This window comes from Dendropsophus ebraccatus, unplaced genomic scaffold (assembly GCF_027789765.1).
Source record: "Dendropsophus ebraccatus isolate aDenEbr1 unplaced genomic scaffold, aDenEbr1.pat pat_scaffold_473_ctg1, whole genome shotgun sequence".
Classification (NCBI taxonomy): domain Eukaryota; kingdom Metazoa; phylum Chordata; class Amphibia; order Anura; family Hylidae; genus Dendropsophus; species Dendropsophus ebraccatus.
Genome location: NW_027210077.1, coordinates 5,123 through 21,443, shown reverse-complemented (window position 1 = coordinate 21,443; position 16,321 = coordinate 5,123). Strand labels below are relative to the sequence as shown.

The following is a 16,321-nucleotide window of genomic DNA, read 5'->3' as shown; positions in this document are numbered from 1 at the left end:
AAACAGAACTATTCTACTCCTTAAGCCTTAGCGGGAGAACTTCTCCAAAGGAAAAACCATGACCGTCATTGGGTGTATATTACAATCTTGTGTACTACCCAAGCAAGGGTCAGGAAGACACGTGTGACTGCCCAGCTCCATGCTTGTGGCTCCTCAGCTCTTGGTAGCTCCAGATAGTACTTTGGGAGAAGTGCTGTACTACAGTTTGTACCCCTCCCGTGGAAGGCCATTGGCCACCGGGCACTCAGGAGGCCGAAATAGCTCAGTTGGGAGAGCGTTAGACTGAAGATCTAAAGGTCCCTGGTTCGATCCCGGGTTTCGGCAGGTGCTTTTTTAGGTACGCATCAACTAAAGTAATGAGATTCGTTCCCGTCTTTCCTCCAAAATGGCCTGTCCTCGGCTTGTGTGCCGTTTTACCACTCGGCAGCACTGGCCTGGTTGGAGCTGAGCTGCAGTTCCAGGAGCAAACTGGTATGGTGGAAGAAAGCAGCTAACTAGCATTGCCCAGCTGGCCTAAACAATATTGCTCATGGGCACCATTCTTCAGTCTGCCTTCACCGGTCCTTGAAATTGAAGAAATGTGTAATGCACGCAGGCACGCTGGCATCATCCATCAGACGGCAGCAGACAGGAGCAGTCACGTCTGGCTGCAGTGAAAGATAAACCCCTGCCCCCATGAGGCTTCACCAGTGCGTAAAAGCGCCAGGAACATTGAGGATACAGCTCAGATGTTTGGAGTTTTGAGAGCTTAGGCAATTTACGGCAAAGGCCAGGCGTTGCATGGCAGCGAAGAGGAATTTAAAAATTCAGCTTACAGTCCATCAGAACGATGTAGGGTTTCTTGGAGGTGGTGGGATTTTAGAAGCTCTTTGAAAAAGGGTTTGGTGAGGCTCAGAAAAGAACACCCTTGCTCTGGAGATTCCCTGAAAGAACCTGCGCTATCAAATTCTGTTTTTCTACGCTCTTCTACTCGGCAACCTCCTAGAAAGGAGATAGTTAAGTAAAGAGAAAGACAAAGCCCGCGCTTCAGAACACTGTCAGAAGTGGGATTCGAACCCACGCCTCCAGAGGAGACTGCGACCTGAACGCAGCGCCTTAGACCGCTCGGCCATCCTGACAACCTGTCGGCAAGATAGTGTACTTTTCCAAACAGAACTATTCTACTCCTTAAGCCTTAGCGGGAGAACTTCTCCAAAGGAAAAACCATGACCGTCATTGGGTGTATATTACAATCTTGTGTACTACCCAAGCAAGGGTCAGGAAGACACGTGTGACTGCCCAGCTCCATGCTTGTGGCTCCTCAGCTCTTGGTAGCTCCAGATAGTACTTTGGGAGAAGTGCTGTACTACAGTTTGTACCCCTCCCGTGGAAGGCCATTGGCCACCGGGCACTCAGGAGGCCGAAATAGCTCAGTTGGGAGAGCGTTAGACTGAAGATCTAAAGGTCCTGGTTCGATCCCGGGTTTCGGCAGGTGCTTTTTTAGGTACGCATCAACTAAAGTAATGAGATTGTAATGAGAACATTGAGGATACAGCTCAGATGTTTGGAGTTTTGAGAGCTTAGGCAATTTACGGCAAAGGCCAGGCGTTGCATGGCAGCGAAGAGGAATTTAAAAATTCAGCTTACAGTCCATCAGAACGATGTAGGGTTTCTTGGAGGTGGTGGGATTTTAGAAGCTCTTTGAAAAAGGGTTTGGTGAGGCTCAGAAAAGAACACCCTTGCTCTGGAGATTCCCTGAAAGAACCTGCGCTATCAAATTCTGGTTTTTCTACGCTCTTCTACTCGGCAACCTCCTAGAAAGGAGATAGTTAAGTAAAGAGAAAGACAAAGCCCGCGCTTCAGAACACTGTCAGAAGTGGGATTCGAACCCACGCCTCCAGAGGAGACTGCGACCTGAACGCAGCTCCTTAGACCGCTCGGCCATCCTGACAACCTGTCGGCAAGGTAGTGTACTTTTCCAAACAGAACTATTCTACTCCTTAAGCCTTAGCGGGAGAACTTCTCCAAAGGAAAAAACCATGACCGTCATTGGGTGTACATTACAATCTTGTGTACTACCCAAGCAAGGGTCAGGAAGACACGTGTGACTGCCCAGCTCCATGCTTGTGGCTCCTCAGCTCTTTGGTAGCTCCAGATAGTACTTTGGGAGAAGTGCTGTACTACAGTTTGTACCCCTCCCGTGGAAGGCCATTGGCCACCGGGCACTCAGGAGGCCGAAATAGCTCAGTTGGGAGAGCGTTAGACTGAAGATCTAAAGGTCCCTGGTTCGATCCCGGGTTTCGGCAGGTGCTTTTTAGGTACGCATCAACTAAAGTAATGAGATTCGTTCCCGTCTTTCCTCCAAAATGGCCTGTCCTCGCTTGTGTGCCGTTTTACCACTCGGCAGCACTGGCCTGGTTGGAGCTGAGCTGCAGTTCCAGGAGCAAACTGGTATGGTGGAAGAAAGCAGCTAACTAGCATTGCCCAGCTGGCCTAAACAATATTGCTCATGGGCACCATTCTTCAGTCTGCCTTCACCGGTCCTTGAAAATTGAAGAAATGTGTAATGCACGCAGGGCACGCTGGCATCATCCATCAGACGGCAGCAGACAGGAGCAGTCACGTCTGGCTGCAGTGAAGATAAACCCCTGCCCCCATGAGGCTTCACCAGTGGCGTAAAAGCGCCAGGAACATTGAGGATACAGCTCAGATGTTTGGAGTTTTGAGAGCTTAGGCAATTTACGGCAAAGGCCAGGCGTTGCATGCAGCGAAGAGGAATTTAAAAATTCAGCTTACAGTCCATCAGAACGATGTAGGGTTTCTTGGAGGTGGTGGGATTTTAGAAGCTCTTTGAATAAGGGTTTGGTGAGGCTCAGAAAAGAACACCCTTGCTCTGGAGATTCCCTGAAAGAACCTGCGCTATCAAATTCTGTTTTTCTACGCTCTTCTACTCGGCAACCTCCTAGAAAGGAGATAGTTAAGTAAAGAGAAAGACAAGCCCGCGCTTCAGAACACTGTCAGAAGTTGGATTAGAACCCACGCCTCCAGAGGAGACTGCGACCTGGACGCAGCGCCTTAGACCGCTCGGCCATCCTGACAACCTGTCGGCAAGATAGTGTACTTTTCCAAACAGAACTATTCTACTCCTTAAGCCTTAGCGGGAGAACTTCTCCAAAGGAAAAACCATGACCGTCATTGGGTGTATATTACAATCTTGTGGTACTACCCAAGCAAGGGTCAGGAAGACACGTGTGACTGCCCAGCTCCATGCTTGTGGTATGGTGGAAGAAAGCAGCTAACTAGCATTGCCCAGCTGGCCTAACGATATTGCTCATGGGCACCATTCTTCAGTCTGCCTTCTACCGGTCCTTGAAATTGAAGAAATGTGTAATGCACGCAGGCACGCTGGCATCATCCATCAGACGGCAGCAGACAGGAGCAGTCACGTCTGGCTGCAGTGAAAAGATAAACACCCTGCCCCCATGAGGCTTCACCAGTGCGTAAGAAGCGCCAGGAACATTGAGGATACAGCTCAGATGTTTGGAGTTTTGAGAGCTTAGGCAATTTTACGGCAAGGCCAGGCGTTGCATGGCAGCGAAGAGGAATTTAAAAATTCAGCTTACAGTCCATCAGAACGATGTAGGGTTTCTTGGAGGTGGTGGGATTTTAGAAGCTCTTTGAAAAAGGGTTTGGTGAGGCTCAGAAAAAGAACAACCTTGCTCTGGAGATTCCCTGAAAGAACCTGCGCTATCAAATTCTGTTTTCTACGCTCTTCTACTCGGCAACCTCCTAGAAAGGAGATAGTTAAGTAAGAGAAAGACAAAGCCCGCGCTTCAGAACACTGTCAGAAGTGGGATTCGAACCCACGCCTCCAGAGGAGACTGCGACCTGAACGCAGCGCCTTAGACCGCTCGGCCATCCTGACAACCTGTCGGCAAGATAGTGTACTTTTCCCAAACAGAACTATTCTACTCCTTAAGCCTTAGCGGGAGAACTTCTCCAAAGGAAAAAACCATGACCGTCATTGGGTGTATATTACAATCTTGTGTACTACCCAAGCAAGGGTCAGGAAGACACGTGTGACTGCCCAGCTCCATGCTTGTGGCTCCTCAGCTCTTGGTAGCTCCAGATAGTACTTTGGAGAAGTGCTGTACTACAGTTTGTACCCCTCCCGTGGAAGGCCATTGGCCACCGGGCACTCAGGAGGCCGAAATAGCTCAGTTGGGGAGAGCGTTAGACTGAAGATCTAAAGGTCCCTGGTTCGATCCCGGGTTTCGGCAGGTGCTTTTTTAGGTACGCATCAACTAAAGTAATGAGATTCGTTCCCGTCTTTCCTCCAATATGGCCTGTCCTCGGCTTGTGTGCCGTTTTAACCACTCGGCAGCACTGGCCTGGTTGGAGCTTGCAGTTCCAGGAGCAAACTGGTATGGTGGAAGAAAGCAGCTAACTAGCATTGCCCAGCTGGCCTAAACGATATTGCTCATGGGCACCATTCTTCAGTCTGCCTTCACCGGTCCTTGAAATTGAAGAAATGTGTAATGCACGCAGGCACGCTGGCATCATCCATCAGACGGCAGCAGACAGGAGCAGTCACGTCTGGCTGCAGTGAAAGATAAACCCCTGCCCCCATGAGGCTTCACCAGTGCGTAAAAGCGCCAGGAACATTGAGGATACAGCTCAGATGTTTGGAGTTTGAGAGCTTAGGCAATTTACGGCAAAGGCCAGGCGTTGCATGGCAGCGAAGAGGAATTTAAAAATTCAGCTTACAGTCCATCAGAACGATGTAGGGTTTCTTGGAGGTGGTGGGATTTAGAAGCTCTTTGAAAAAGGGTTTGGTGAGGCTCAGAAAAGAACACCCTTGCTCTGGAGATTCCCTGAAAGAACCTGCGCTATCAAATTCTGTTTTCTACGCTCTTCTACTCGGCAACCTCCTAGAAAGGAGATAGTTAAGTAAAGAGAAAGACAAAGCCCGCGCTTCAGAACACTGTCAGAAGTGGGATTCGAACCCACGTCTCCAGAGGAGACTGCGACCTGAACGCAGCGCCTTAGACCGCTCGGCCATCCTGACAACCTGTCGGCAAGATAGTGTACTTTTCCAAACAAACTATTCTACTCCTTAAGCCTTAGCGGGAGAACTTCTCCAAAGGAAAAACCATGACCGTCATTGGGTGTATATTACAATCTTGTGTACTACCCAAGCAAGGGTCAGGAAGACACGTGTGACTGCCCAGCTCCATGCTTGTGGCTCCTCAGCTCTTGGTAGCTCCAGATAGTACTTTGGGAGAAGTGCTGTACTACAGTTTGTACCCCTCCCGTGAAGGCCATTGGCCACCGAGGCACTCAGGAGGCCGAAATAGCTCAGTTGGGAGAGCGTTAGACTGAAGATCTAAAGGTCCTGGTTCGATCCCGGGTTTCGGCAGGTGCTTTTTTAGGTACGCATCAACTAAAGTATGAGATTCGTTCCCGTCTTTCCTCCAATATGGCCTGTCCTCGGCTTGTGTGCCGTTTACCACTCGCAGCACTGGCCTGGTTGGAGCTGAGCTGCAGTTCCAGGAGCAAACTGGTATGGTGGAAGAAAGCAGCTAACTAGCATTGCCCAGCTGGCCTAAACGATATTGCTCATGGCACCATTCTTCAGTCTGCCTTCACCGGTCCTTGAAATTGAAGAAATGTGTAATGCAACGCAGGCACGCTGGCATCATCCATCAGACGGCAGGCAGACAGGAGCAGTCACGTCTGGCTGCAGTGAAAGATAAACCCCTGCCCCCATGAGGCTTCACCAGTGCGTAAAAGCGCCAGGAACATTGAGGATACAGCTCAGATGTTTGGAGTTTTGAGAGCTTAGGCAATTTACGGCAAAGGCCAGGCGTTGCATGGCAGCGAAGAGGAATTTAAAAATTCAGCTTACAGTCCATCAGAACGATGTAGGGTTTCTTGGAGGTGGTGGGATTTTAGAAGCTCTTTGAAAAGGGTTTGGTGAGGCTCAGAAAAGAACACCCTTGCTCTGGAGATTCCCTGAAAGAAACCTGCGCTATCAAATTCTGTTTTCTCTACGCTCTTCTACTCGTGCAACCTCCTAGAAAGGATATAGTTAAGTAAAGAGAAAGACAAAGCCCGCGCTTCAGAACACTGTCAGAAAGTGGGATTCGAACCCACGCCTCCAGAGGAGACTGCGACCTGAAACGCAGCGCCTTTAAGACCGCTCGGCCATCCTGACAACCTGTCGGCAAGATAGTGTAATTTTCCAAACAGAACTATTCTACTCCTTAAGCCTTAGCGGGAGAACTTTCTCCAAAGGAAAAACCATGACCGTCATTGGGTGTATATTACAAATCTTGTGTACTACCCAAGCAAGGGTCAGGAGACACGTGTGACTGCCCAGCTCCATGCTTGTGGGCTCCTCAGCTCTTGGTAGCTCCAGATAGTACTTTGGGAGAAGTGCTGTACTACAGTTTGTACCCCTCCCGTGGAAGGCCATTGGCCACCGGGCACTCAGGAGGCCGAAATAGCTCAGTTGGGAGAGCGTTAGACTGAAGATCTAAAGGTCCCTGGTTCGATCCCGGGTTTCGGCAGGGTGCTTTTTTTAGGTACGCATCAACTAAAGTAATGAGATTGTAATGAGAACATTGAGGATACAGCTCAGAATGTTTGGAGTTTTGAGAGCTTAGGCAATTTACGGCAAAGGCCAGGCGTTGCATGGCAGCGAAGAGGAATTTAAAAATTCAGCTTACAGTCCATCAGAACGATGTAGGGTTTCTTGGAGGTGGTGGGATTTAGAAGCTCTTTGAAAAATGGGTTTTGGTGAGGCTCAGAAAAGAACACCCTTGCTCTGGAGATTCCCTGAAAGAACCTGCGCTATCAAATTCTGTTTTTCTACGCTCTTCTACTCGGCAACCTCCTAGAAAGGAGATAGTTAAGTAAAGAGAAAGACAAAGCCCGCGCTTCAGAACACTGTCAGAAGTGGGATTCGAACACCACGTCCTCCAGAGGAGACCTGCGACCTGAACGCAGCGCCTTAGACCGCTCGGCCATCCTGACAACCTGTCGGCAAGATAGTGTACTTTTCCAAACAGAACTATTCTACTCCTTAGCCTTAGACGGGAGAACTTCTCCAAAGGAAAAACCATGACCGTCATTGGGTGTATATTACAATCTTGTGTACTACCCAAGCAAGGGTCAGGAAGACACGTGTGACTGCCCAGCTCCATGCTTGTGGCTCCTCAGCTCTTGGTAGCTCCAGATAGTACTTTGGGAGAAGTGCTGTACTACAGTTGTACCCCTCCCGTGGAAGGCCATTGGCCACCGACGCACTCAGGAGGCTGAAATAGCTCAGTTGGGAGAGCGTTAGACTGAAGATCTAAAGTGTCCCTGGTTCGATCCCGGGTTTCGGCAGGTGCTTTTTTAGGTACGCATCAACTAAAGTAATGAGATTCGTTCCCGTCTTTCCTCCAATATGGCCTGTCCTCGGCTTGTGTGCCGTTTTACCACTCGGCAGCACTGGCCTGGTTGGAGCTGAGCTGCAGTTCCAGGAGCAAACTGGTATGGTGGAAGAAAGCAGCTAACTAGCATTGCCCAGCTGGCCTAAACGATATTGCTCATGGGCACCATTCTTCAGTCTGCCTTCACCGGTCCTTGAAATTGAAGAAATGTGTAATGCCACGCAGGCACGCTGGCATCATCCATCAGACGGCAGCAGACAGGAGCAGTCACGTCTGGCTGCAGTGAAAGATAAACCCCTGCCCCCATGAGGCTTCACCAGTGCGTAAAAGCGCCAGGAACATTGAGGATACAGCTCAGATGTTTGGAGTTTGAGAGCTTAGGCAATTTACGGCAAAGGCAGGCGTTGCATGGCAGCGAAGAGGAAATTTAAAAATTCAGCTTACAGTCCATCAGAACGATGTAGGGTTTCTTGGAGGTGGTGGATTTTAGAAGCTCTTTGAAAAGGGTTTGGTGAGGCTCAGAAAAGAACACCCGTTGCTCTGGAGATTCCATGAAAGAACCTGCGCTATCAAATTTCTGTTTTTCTACGCTCTTCTACTACGCGCAACCTCCTAGAAAGGAGGATAGTTAAGTAAAGAGAAAGACAAAGCCCGCGCTTCAGAAACACTGTCAGAAGTGGGATTCGAACCCACGCCTCCAGAGGAGACTGCGACCTGAACGCAGCGCCTTAGACCGCTCGGCCATCCTGACAACCTGTCGGCAAGATAGTGTACTTTTCCAAACAGAAACTATTCTACTCCTTAAGCCTTAGCGGGAGAACTTCTCCAAAGGAAAAACCATGACCGTCATTGGGTGTATATTACAATCTTGTGTACTACCCAAGCAAGGGTCAGGAAGACACGTGTGACTGCCCAGCTCCATGCTTGTGGCTCCTCAGCTCTTGGTAGCTCCAGATAGTACTTTGGGAGAAGTGCTGTACTACAGTTTGTACCCCCTCCCGTGGAAGGCCATTGGCCACCGGGCACTCAGGAGGCCGAAATAGCTCAGTTGGGAGAGCGTTAGACTGAAGATCTAAAGGTCCCTGGTTCGATCCCGGGTTTCGGCAGGTGCTTTTTTAGGTACGCATCAACTAAAGTAATGAGATTGTAATGAGAACATTGAGGATACAGCTCAGATGTTTGGAGTTTTGAGAGCTTAGGCAATTTACGGCAAAGGCCAGGCGTTGCATGGCAGCGAAGAGGAATTTAAAAATTCAGCTTACAGTCCATCAGAACGATGTAGGTTTCTTGGAGGTGGTGGGATTTTAGAAGCTCTTTGAAAAAGGGTTTGGTGAGTGCTCAGAAAAGAACACCCTTGCTCTGGAGATTCCCTGAAAGAACCTGCGCTATCAAATTCTGTTTTTCTACGCTCTTCTACTCGGCAACCTCCTAGAAAGGAGATAGTTAAGTAAAGAGAAAGACAAAGCCCGCGCTTCAGAACACTGTCAGAAGTGGGATTCGAACCCACGCCTCCAGAGGAGACTGCGACCTGAACGCAGCGCCTTAGACCGCTCGGCCATCCCTGACAAACCTGTCGGCAAGATAGTGTACTTTTTCCAAACAGAACTATTCACTCCTTAAGCCTTAGCGGGAGAACTTCTCCAAAGGAAAAACCATGACCGTCATTGGGTGTATATTACAATCTTGTGTACTACCCAAGCAAGGGTCAGGAAGACACGTGTGACTGCCCAGCTCCATGCTTGTGGCTCCTCAGCTCTTGGTAGCTCCAGATAGTACTTTGGGAGAAGTGCTGTACTACAGTTTGTACCCCTCCGTGGAAGGCCATTGGCCACCGGGCACTCAGGAGGCCGAAATAGCTCAGTTGGGAGAGCGTTAGACTGAAGATCTAAAGGTCCCTGGTTCGATCCTGGGTTTCGGCAGGTGCTTTTTAGGTACGCATCAACTAAAGTAATGAGATTCGTTCCCGTCTTTCCTCCAAAATGGCCTGTCCTCGGCTTGTGTGCCGTTTTACCACTCGGCAGCACTGGCCTGGTTGGAGCTGAGCTGCAGTTCCAGGAGCAAACTGGTATGGTGGAAGAAAGCAGCTAACTAGCATTGCCCAGCTGGCCTACACAATATTGCTCATGGGCACCATTCTTCAGTCTGCCTTCAACCGGTCCTTGAAATTGAAGAAATGTGTAATGCACGCAGGCACGCTGGCATCATCCATCAGACGGCAGCAGACAGGAGCAGTCACGTCTGGCTGCAGTGAAAGATAAACCCCTGCCCCCATGAGGCTTCACCAGTGCGTAAAAGCGCCAGGAACATTGAGGATACAGCTCAGATGTTTGGAGTTTTGAGAGCTTAGGCAATTTACGGCAAAGGCCAGGCGTTGCATGGCAGCGAAGAGGAATTTAAAAAATTCAGCTTACAGTCCATCAGAACGATGTAGGGTTTCTTGGAGGTGGTGGGATTTTAGAAGCTCTTTGAATAAGGGTTTGGTGAGGCTCAGAAAAGAACACCCTTTGCTCTGGAGATTCCCTGAAAGAACTGCGCTATCAAATTCTGTTTTTCTAACGCTCTTCTACTCGGCAACCTCCTAGAAAGGAGATAGTTAAGTAAAGAGAAAGACAAAGCCCGCCGCTTCAGAACACTGTCAGAAGTTGGATTAGAACCCACGCCTCCAGAGGAGACTGCGACCTGAACGCAGCGCTTAGACCGCTCGGCCATCCTGACAACCTGTCCGGCAAGATAGTGTACTTTTCCAAACAGAACTATTCTACTCCTTAAGCCTTAGCGGGAGAACTTCTCCAAAGGAAAAAACCATGACCGTCATTGGGTGTATATTACAATCTTGTGTACTACCCAAGCAAGGGTCAGGAAGACACGTGTGACTGCCAGCTCCATGCTTGTGGCTCCTCAGCTCTTGGTAGCTCCAGATAGTACTTTGGGAGAAGTGCTGTACTACAGTTTGTACCCTCCCGTGGAAGGCCATTGGCCACCGGGCACTCAGGAGGCCGAAATAGCTCAGTTGGGAGAGCGTTAGACTGAAGATCTAAAGGTCCCTGGTTCGATCCCGGGTTTCGGCAGGTGCTTTTTTAGGTACGCATCAACTAAAGTAATGAGATTCGTTCCCGTCTTTCCTCCAAAATGGCCTGTCCTCGGCTTGGTGCCGTTTTACCACTCGGCAGCACTGGCCTGGTTGGAGCTGAGCTGCAGTTCCAGGAGCAAACTGGTATGGTGGAAGAAAGCAGCTAACTAGCATTGCCCAGCTGGCCTAAACAATATTGCTCATGGGCACCATTCTTCAGTCTGCCTTCACCGGTCCTTGAAATTGAAGAATGTGTAATGCACGCAGGGCACGCTGGCATCATCCATCAGACGGCAGCAGACAGGAGCAGTCACGTCTGGCTGCAGTGAAAGATAACCCCTGCCCCATGAGGCTTCACCAGTGCGTAAAAGCGCCAGGAACATTGAGGATACAGCTCAGATGTTTGGAGTTTTGAGAGCTTAGGCAATTTACGGCAAAGGCCAGGCGTTGCATGGCAGCGAAGAGGAATTTAAAAATTCAGCTTACAGTCCATCAGAACGATGTAGGGTTTCTTGGAGGTGGTGGGATTTTAGAAGCTCTTTGAATAAGGGTTTGGTGAGGCTCAGAAAGAACACCCTTGCTCTGGAGATTCCCTGAAAGAACCTGCGCTATCAAATTCTGTTTTTCTACGCTCTTCTACTCGGCAACCTCCTAGAAAGGAGATAGTTAAGTAAAGAGAAAGACAAAGCCCGCGCTTCAGAACACTGTCAGAAGTGGGATTCGAAACCACGCCTCCAGAGGAGACTGCGACCTGAACGCAGCGCCTTAGACCGCTCGGCCATCCTGACAACCTGTCGGCAAGATAGTGTACTTTTCCAAACAGAACTATTCTACTCCTTAAGCCTTAGCGGGAGAACTTCTCCAAAGGAAAAACCATGACCGTCATTGGGTGTATATTACAATCTTGTGTACTACCCAAGCAAGGGTCAGGAAGACACGTGTGACTGCCCAGCTCCATGCTTGTGGCTCCTCAGCTCTTGGGTAGCTCCAGATAGTACTTTGGGAGAAGTGCTGTACTACAGTTTGTACCCCTCCCGTGGAAGGCCATTGGCCACCGGGCACTCAGGAGGCCGAAATAGCTCAGTTGGGAGAGCGTTAGACTGAAGATCTAAAGGTCCTGGTTCGATCCCGGGTTTCGGCAGGTGCTTTTTTAGGTACGCATCAACTAAAGTAATGAGATTCGTTCCCGTCTTTCCTCCAAAATGGCCTGTCCTCGGCTTGTGTGCCGTTTTACCACTCGGCAGCACTGGCCTGGTTGGAGCTGAGCTGCAGTTCCAGGAGCAAACTGGTATGGTGGAAGAAAGCAGCTAACTAGCATTGCCCAGCTGGCCTAAACAATATTGCTCATGGGCACCATTCTTCAGTCTGCCTTCACCGGTCCTTGAAATTGAAGAAATGTGTAATGCACGCAGGCACGCTGGCATCATCCATCAGACGGCAGCAGACAGGAGCAGTCACGTTGGCTGCAGTGAAAGATAAACCCTGCCCCCATGAGGCTTCACCAGTGCGTAAAAGCGCCAGGAACATTGAGGATACAGCTCAGATGTTTGGAGTTTTGAGAGCTTAGGCAATTTACGGCAAAGGCCAGGCGTTGCATGGCAGCGAAGAGGAATTTAAAAATTCAGCTTACAGTCCATCAGAACGATGTAGGGTTTCTGGAGGTGGTGGGATTTTAGAAGCTCTTTGAAAAAGGGTTGGTGAGGCTCAGAAAAGAACACCTTGCTCTGGAGATTCCCTGAAAGAACCTGCGCTATCAAATTCTGTTTTTCTACGCTCTTCTACTCGGCAACCTCCTAGAAAGGAGATAGTTAAGTAAAGAGAAAGACAAAGCCCGCGCTTCAGAACACTGTCAGAAGTGGGATTCGAACCCACGCCTCCAGAGGAGACTGCGACCTGAACGCAGCGCCTTAGACCGCTCGGCCATCCTGACAACCTGTCGGCAAGATAGTGTACTTTTCCAAACAGAACTATTCTACTCCTTAAGCCTTAGCGGGAGAACTTCTCCAAAGGAAAAAACCATGACCGTCATTGGGTGTATATTACAATCTTGTGTACTACCCAAGCAAGGGTCAGGAAGACACGTGTGACTGCCCAGCTCCATGCTTGTGGCTCCTCAGCTCTTGGTAGCTCCAGATAGTACTTTGGAGAAGTGCTGTACTACAGTTTGTACCCCTCCGTGGAAGGCCATTGGCCACCGGGCACTCAGGAGGCCGAAATAGCTCAGTGGGAGAGCGTTAGACTGAAGATCTAAAGGTCCCTGGTTCGATCCCGGGTTTCGGCAGGTGCTTTTTTAGGTACGCATCAACTAAAGTAATGAGATTGTAATGAGAAATTGAGGATACAGCTCAGATGTTTGAGTTTTGAGAGCTTAGGCAATTTACGGCAAAGGCCAGGCGTTGCATGGCAGCGAAGAGGAATTTAAAAATTCAGCTTACAGTCCATCAGAACGATGTAGGGTTTCTTGGAGGTGGTGGGATTTTAGAAGCTCTTTGAAAAAGGGTTTGGTGAGGCTCAGAAAAGAACACCCTTGCTCTGGAGATTCCCTGAAAGAACCTGCGCTATCAAATTCTGTTTTTCTACGCTCTTCTACTCGGCAACCTCCTAGAAAGGAGATAGTTAAGTAAAGAGAAAGACAAAGCCCGCGCTTCAGAACACTGTCAGAAGTGGGATTCGAACCCACGCCTCCAGAGGAGACTGCGACCTGAACGCAGCGCCTTAGACCGCTCGGCCATCCTGACAACCTGTCGGCAAGATAGTGTACTTTTCCAAACAGAACTATTCTACCCTTAAGCCTTAGCGGGAGAACTTCTCCAAAGGGAAAACCATGACCGTCATTGGGTGTATATTACAATCTTGTGTACTACCAAGCAAGGGTCAGGAAGACACGTGTGACTGCCCAGCTCCATGCTTGTGGCTCCTCAGCTCTTGGTAGCTCCAGATAGTACTTGGGAGAAGTGCTGTACTACAGTTTGTAACCCTCCCGTGGAAGGCCATTGGCCACCGGGCACTCAGGAGGCGAAATAGCTCAGTGGGGAGAGCGTTAGACTGAAGATCTAAAGGTCCCTGGTTCGATCCCGGGTTTCGGCAGGTGCTTTTTTAGGTACGCATCAACTAAAAGTAATGAGATTCGTTCCCGTCTTTCCTCCAATATGGCTGTCCTCGGCTTGTGTGCGTTTACCACCGGCAGCACTGGCCTTGGTTGGAGGCTGAGCTGCAGTTCCAGGAGCAAATGGTATGGTGGAAGAAAGCAGCTAACTAGCATTGCCCAGCTGGCCTAAACGATATTGCTATGGGCACCATTCTTCAGTCGGCCTTCACCGGCTTGAAATTGAAGAAATGTGTAATGCTCGCAGGCACGCTGGCATCATCCATCAGACGGCAGCAGACAGGAGCAGTCACGTCTGGCTGCAGTGAAAGATAAACCCCTGCCCCCAATGAGCTTCACCAGTGCGTAAAAGCGCCAGGAACATTGAGGATACAGCTCAGATGTTTGGAGTTTGAGAGCTTAGGCAATTTACGGCAAAGGCCAGGCGTTGCATGGCAGCGAAGAGGAATTTAAAAATTCAGCTTACAGTCCATCAGAACGATGTAGGGTTTCTTGGAGGTGGTGGGATTTTAGAAGCTCTTTGAAAAAGGGTTTGGTGAGGCTCAGAAAAGAACACCCTTGCTCTGGAGATCCCTGAAAGAACCTGCGCTATCAAATTCTGTTTTTCTACGCTCTTCTACTCGGCAACCTCCTAGAAAGGAGATAGTTAAGTAAAGAGAAAGACAAAGCCCGCGCTTCAGAACACTGTCAGAAGTGGGATTCGAACCCACGCCTCCAGAGGAGACTGCGACCTGAACGCAGCGCCTTAGACCGCTCGGCCATCCTGAAACCTGTCGGCAAGATAGTGTACTTTTCCAAACAGAACTATTCTACTCCTTAAGCCTTAGCGGGAGAACTTCTCCAAGGAAAAACCATGACCGTCATTGGGTGTATATTACAATCTTGTGTACTACCCAAGCAAGGTCAGGAAGACACGTGTGACTGCCAAGCTCCATGCTTGTGGCTCCTCAGCTCTTGGTAGCTCCAGATAGTACTTTGGGAGAAGTGCTGTACTACAGTTTGTACCCCTCCGTGGAAGGCATGGCCACCGGGCACTCAGGAGGCCGAAATAGCTCAGTTGGGAGAGCGTTAGACTGAAGATCTAAAGGCTGGTTCGATCCCGGGTTTCGGCAGGTGCTTTTTAGGTACGCATCAACTAAAGTAATGAGATTGTAATGAGAACATGAGGATACAGCTCAGATGTTTGGAGTTTTGAGAGCTTAGGCAATTTACGGCAAAGGCCAGGCGTTGCATGGCAGCGAAGAGGAATTTAAAAATTCAGCTTACAGTCCATCAGAACGATGTAGGGTTTCTTGGAGGTGGTGGGATTTTAGAAGCTCTTTGAAAAAGGGTTTGGTGAGGCTCAGAAAAGAACACCCTTGCTCTGGAGCCCTGAAAGAACCTGCGCTATCAAATTCTGTTTTTCTACGCTCTTCTACTCGGCAACCTCCTAGAAAGGAGATAGTTAAGTAAAGAGAAAGACAAAGCCCGCGCTTCAGAACACTGTCAGAAGTGGGATTCGAACCACGCCTCCAGAGGAGACTGCGACCTGAACGCAGCGCCTTAGACCGCTCGGCCATCCTGACAACCTGTCGGCAAGATAGTGTACTTTTCCAAACAGAACTATTCTACTCCTTAAGCCTTAGCGGGAGAACTTCTCCAAAGGAAAAACATGACGTCATTGGGTGTATATTACAATCTTGTGTACTACCCAAGCAAGGGTCAGGAAGACACGTGTGACTGCCCAGCTCCATGCTTGTGGCTCCTCAGCTCTGGTAGCTCCAGATAGTACTTTGGGAGAAGTGCTGTACTACAGTTTGTACCCCTCCCGTGGAAGGCCATTGGCCACCGGGCACTCAGGAGGCCGAAATAGCTCAGTTGGGAGAGCGTTAGACTGAAGATCTAAAGGTCCCTGGTTCGATCCCGGGTTTCGGCAGGTGCTTTTTTAGGTACGCATCAACTAAAGTAATGAGATTCGTTCCCGTCTTTCCTCCAAATGGCCTGTCCTCGGCTTGTGTGCCGTTTTACCACTCGGCAGCACTGGCCTGGTTGGAGCTGAGCTGCAGTTCCAGGAGCAAACTGGTATGGTGGAAGAAAGCAGCTAACTAGCATTGCCCAGCTGGCCAAACAATATTGCTCATGGGCACCATTCTTCAGTCTGCCTTCACGGTCCTTGAAATTGAAGAAATGTGTAATGCACGCAGGCACGCTGGCATCATCCATCAGACGGCAGCAGACAGGAGCAGTCACGTTGGCTGCAGTGAAAGATAAAACCCTGCCCCATGAGGCTTCACCAGTGCGTAAAAGCGCCAGGAACATTGAGGATACAGCTCAGATGTTTGGAGTTTTGAGAGCTTAGGCAATTTACGGCAAAGGCCAGGCGTTGCATGCAGCGAAGAGGAATTTAAAAATTCAGCTTACGGTCCATCAGAACGATGTAGGGTTTCTTGGAGGTGGGGGATTTTAGAAGCTCTTTGAATAAGGGTTTGGTGAGGCTCAGAAAAGAACACCTTGCTCTGGAGATTCCCTGAAAGAACCTGCGCTATCAATTCTGTTTTTCTACGCTCTTCTACTCGGCACCTCCTAGAAAGGAGATAGTTAAGTAAAGAGAAAGACAAAGCCCGCGCTTCAGAACACTGTCAGAAGTGGGATTCGAACCCATGCCTCCAGAGGAGACTGCGACCTGAACGCAGCGCCTTAGACCGCTCGGCCATCCTGAAACCTGTCGGCAAGATAGTGTACTTTTCC

At 49.5% G+C, this 16,321-nt stretch overlaps 3 non-coding genes across 3 annotated transcripts; all 3 read right to left on the bottom strand.

Moving 5' to 3' along the window:
• Positions 1-1,035: 1,035 nt before the first annotated feature.
• TRNAL-CAG (transfer RNA leucine (anticodon CAG)) lies at positions 1,036-1,118 on the bottom strand. Its single transcript has one exon. It is a non-coding gene; the product is annotated as a tRNA-Leu (tRNA).
• Positions 1,119-3,821: 2,703 nt separating this feature from the next.
• TRNAL-CAG (transfer RNA leucine (anticodon CAG)) lies at positions 3,822-3,904 on the bottom strand. The gene has a single exon. It is a non-coding gene; the product is annotated as a tRNA-Leu (tRNA).
• Positions 3,905-8,086: 4,182 nt separating this feature from the next.
• Positions 8,087-8,169, bottom strand: TRNAL-CAG (transfer RNA leucine (anticodon CAG)). The gene has a single exon. It is a non-coding gene; the product is annotated as a tRNA-Leu (tRNA).
• Positions 8,170-16,321: the final 8,152 nt, after the last annotated feature.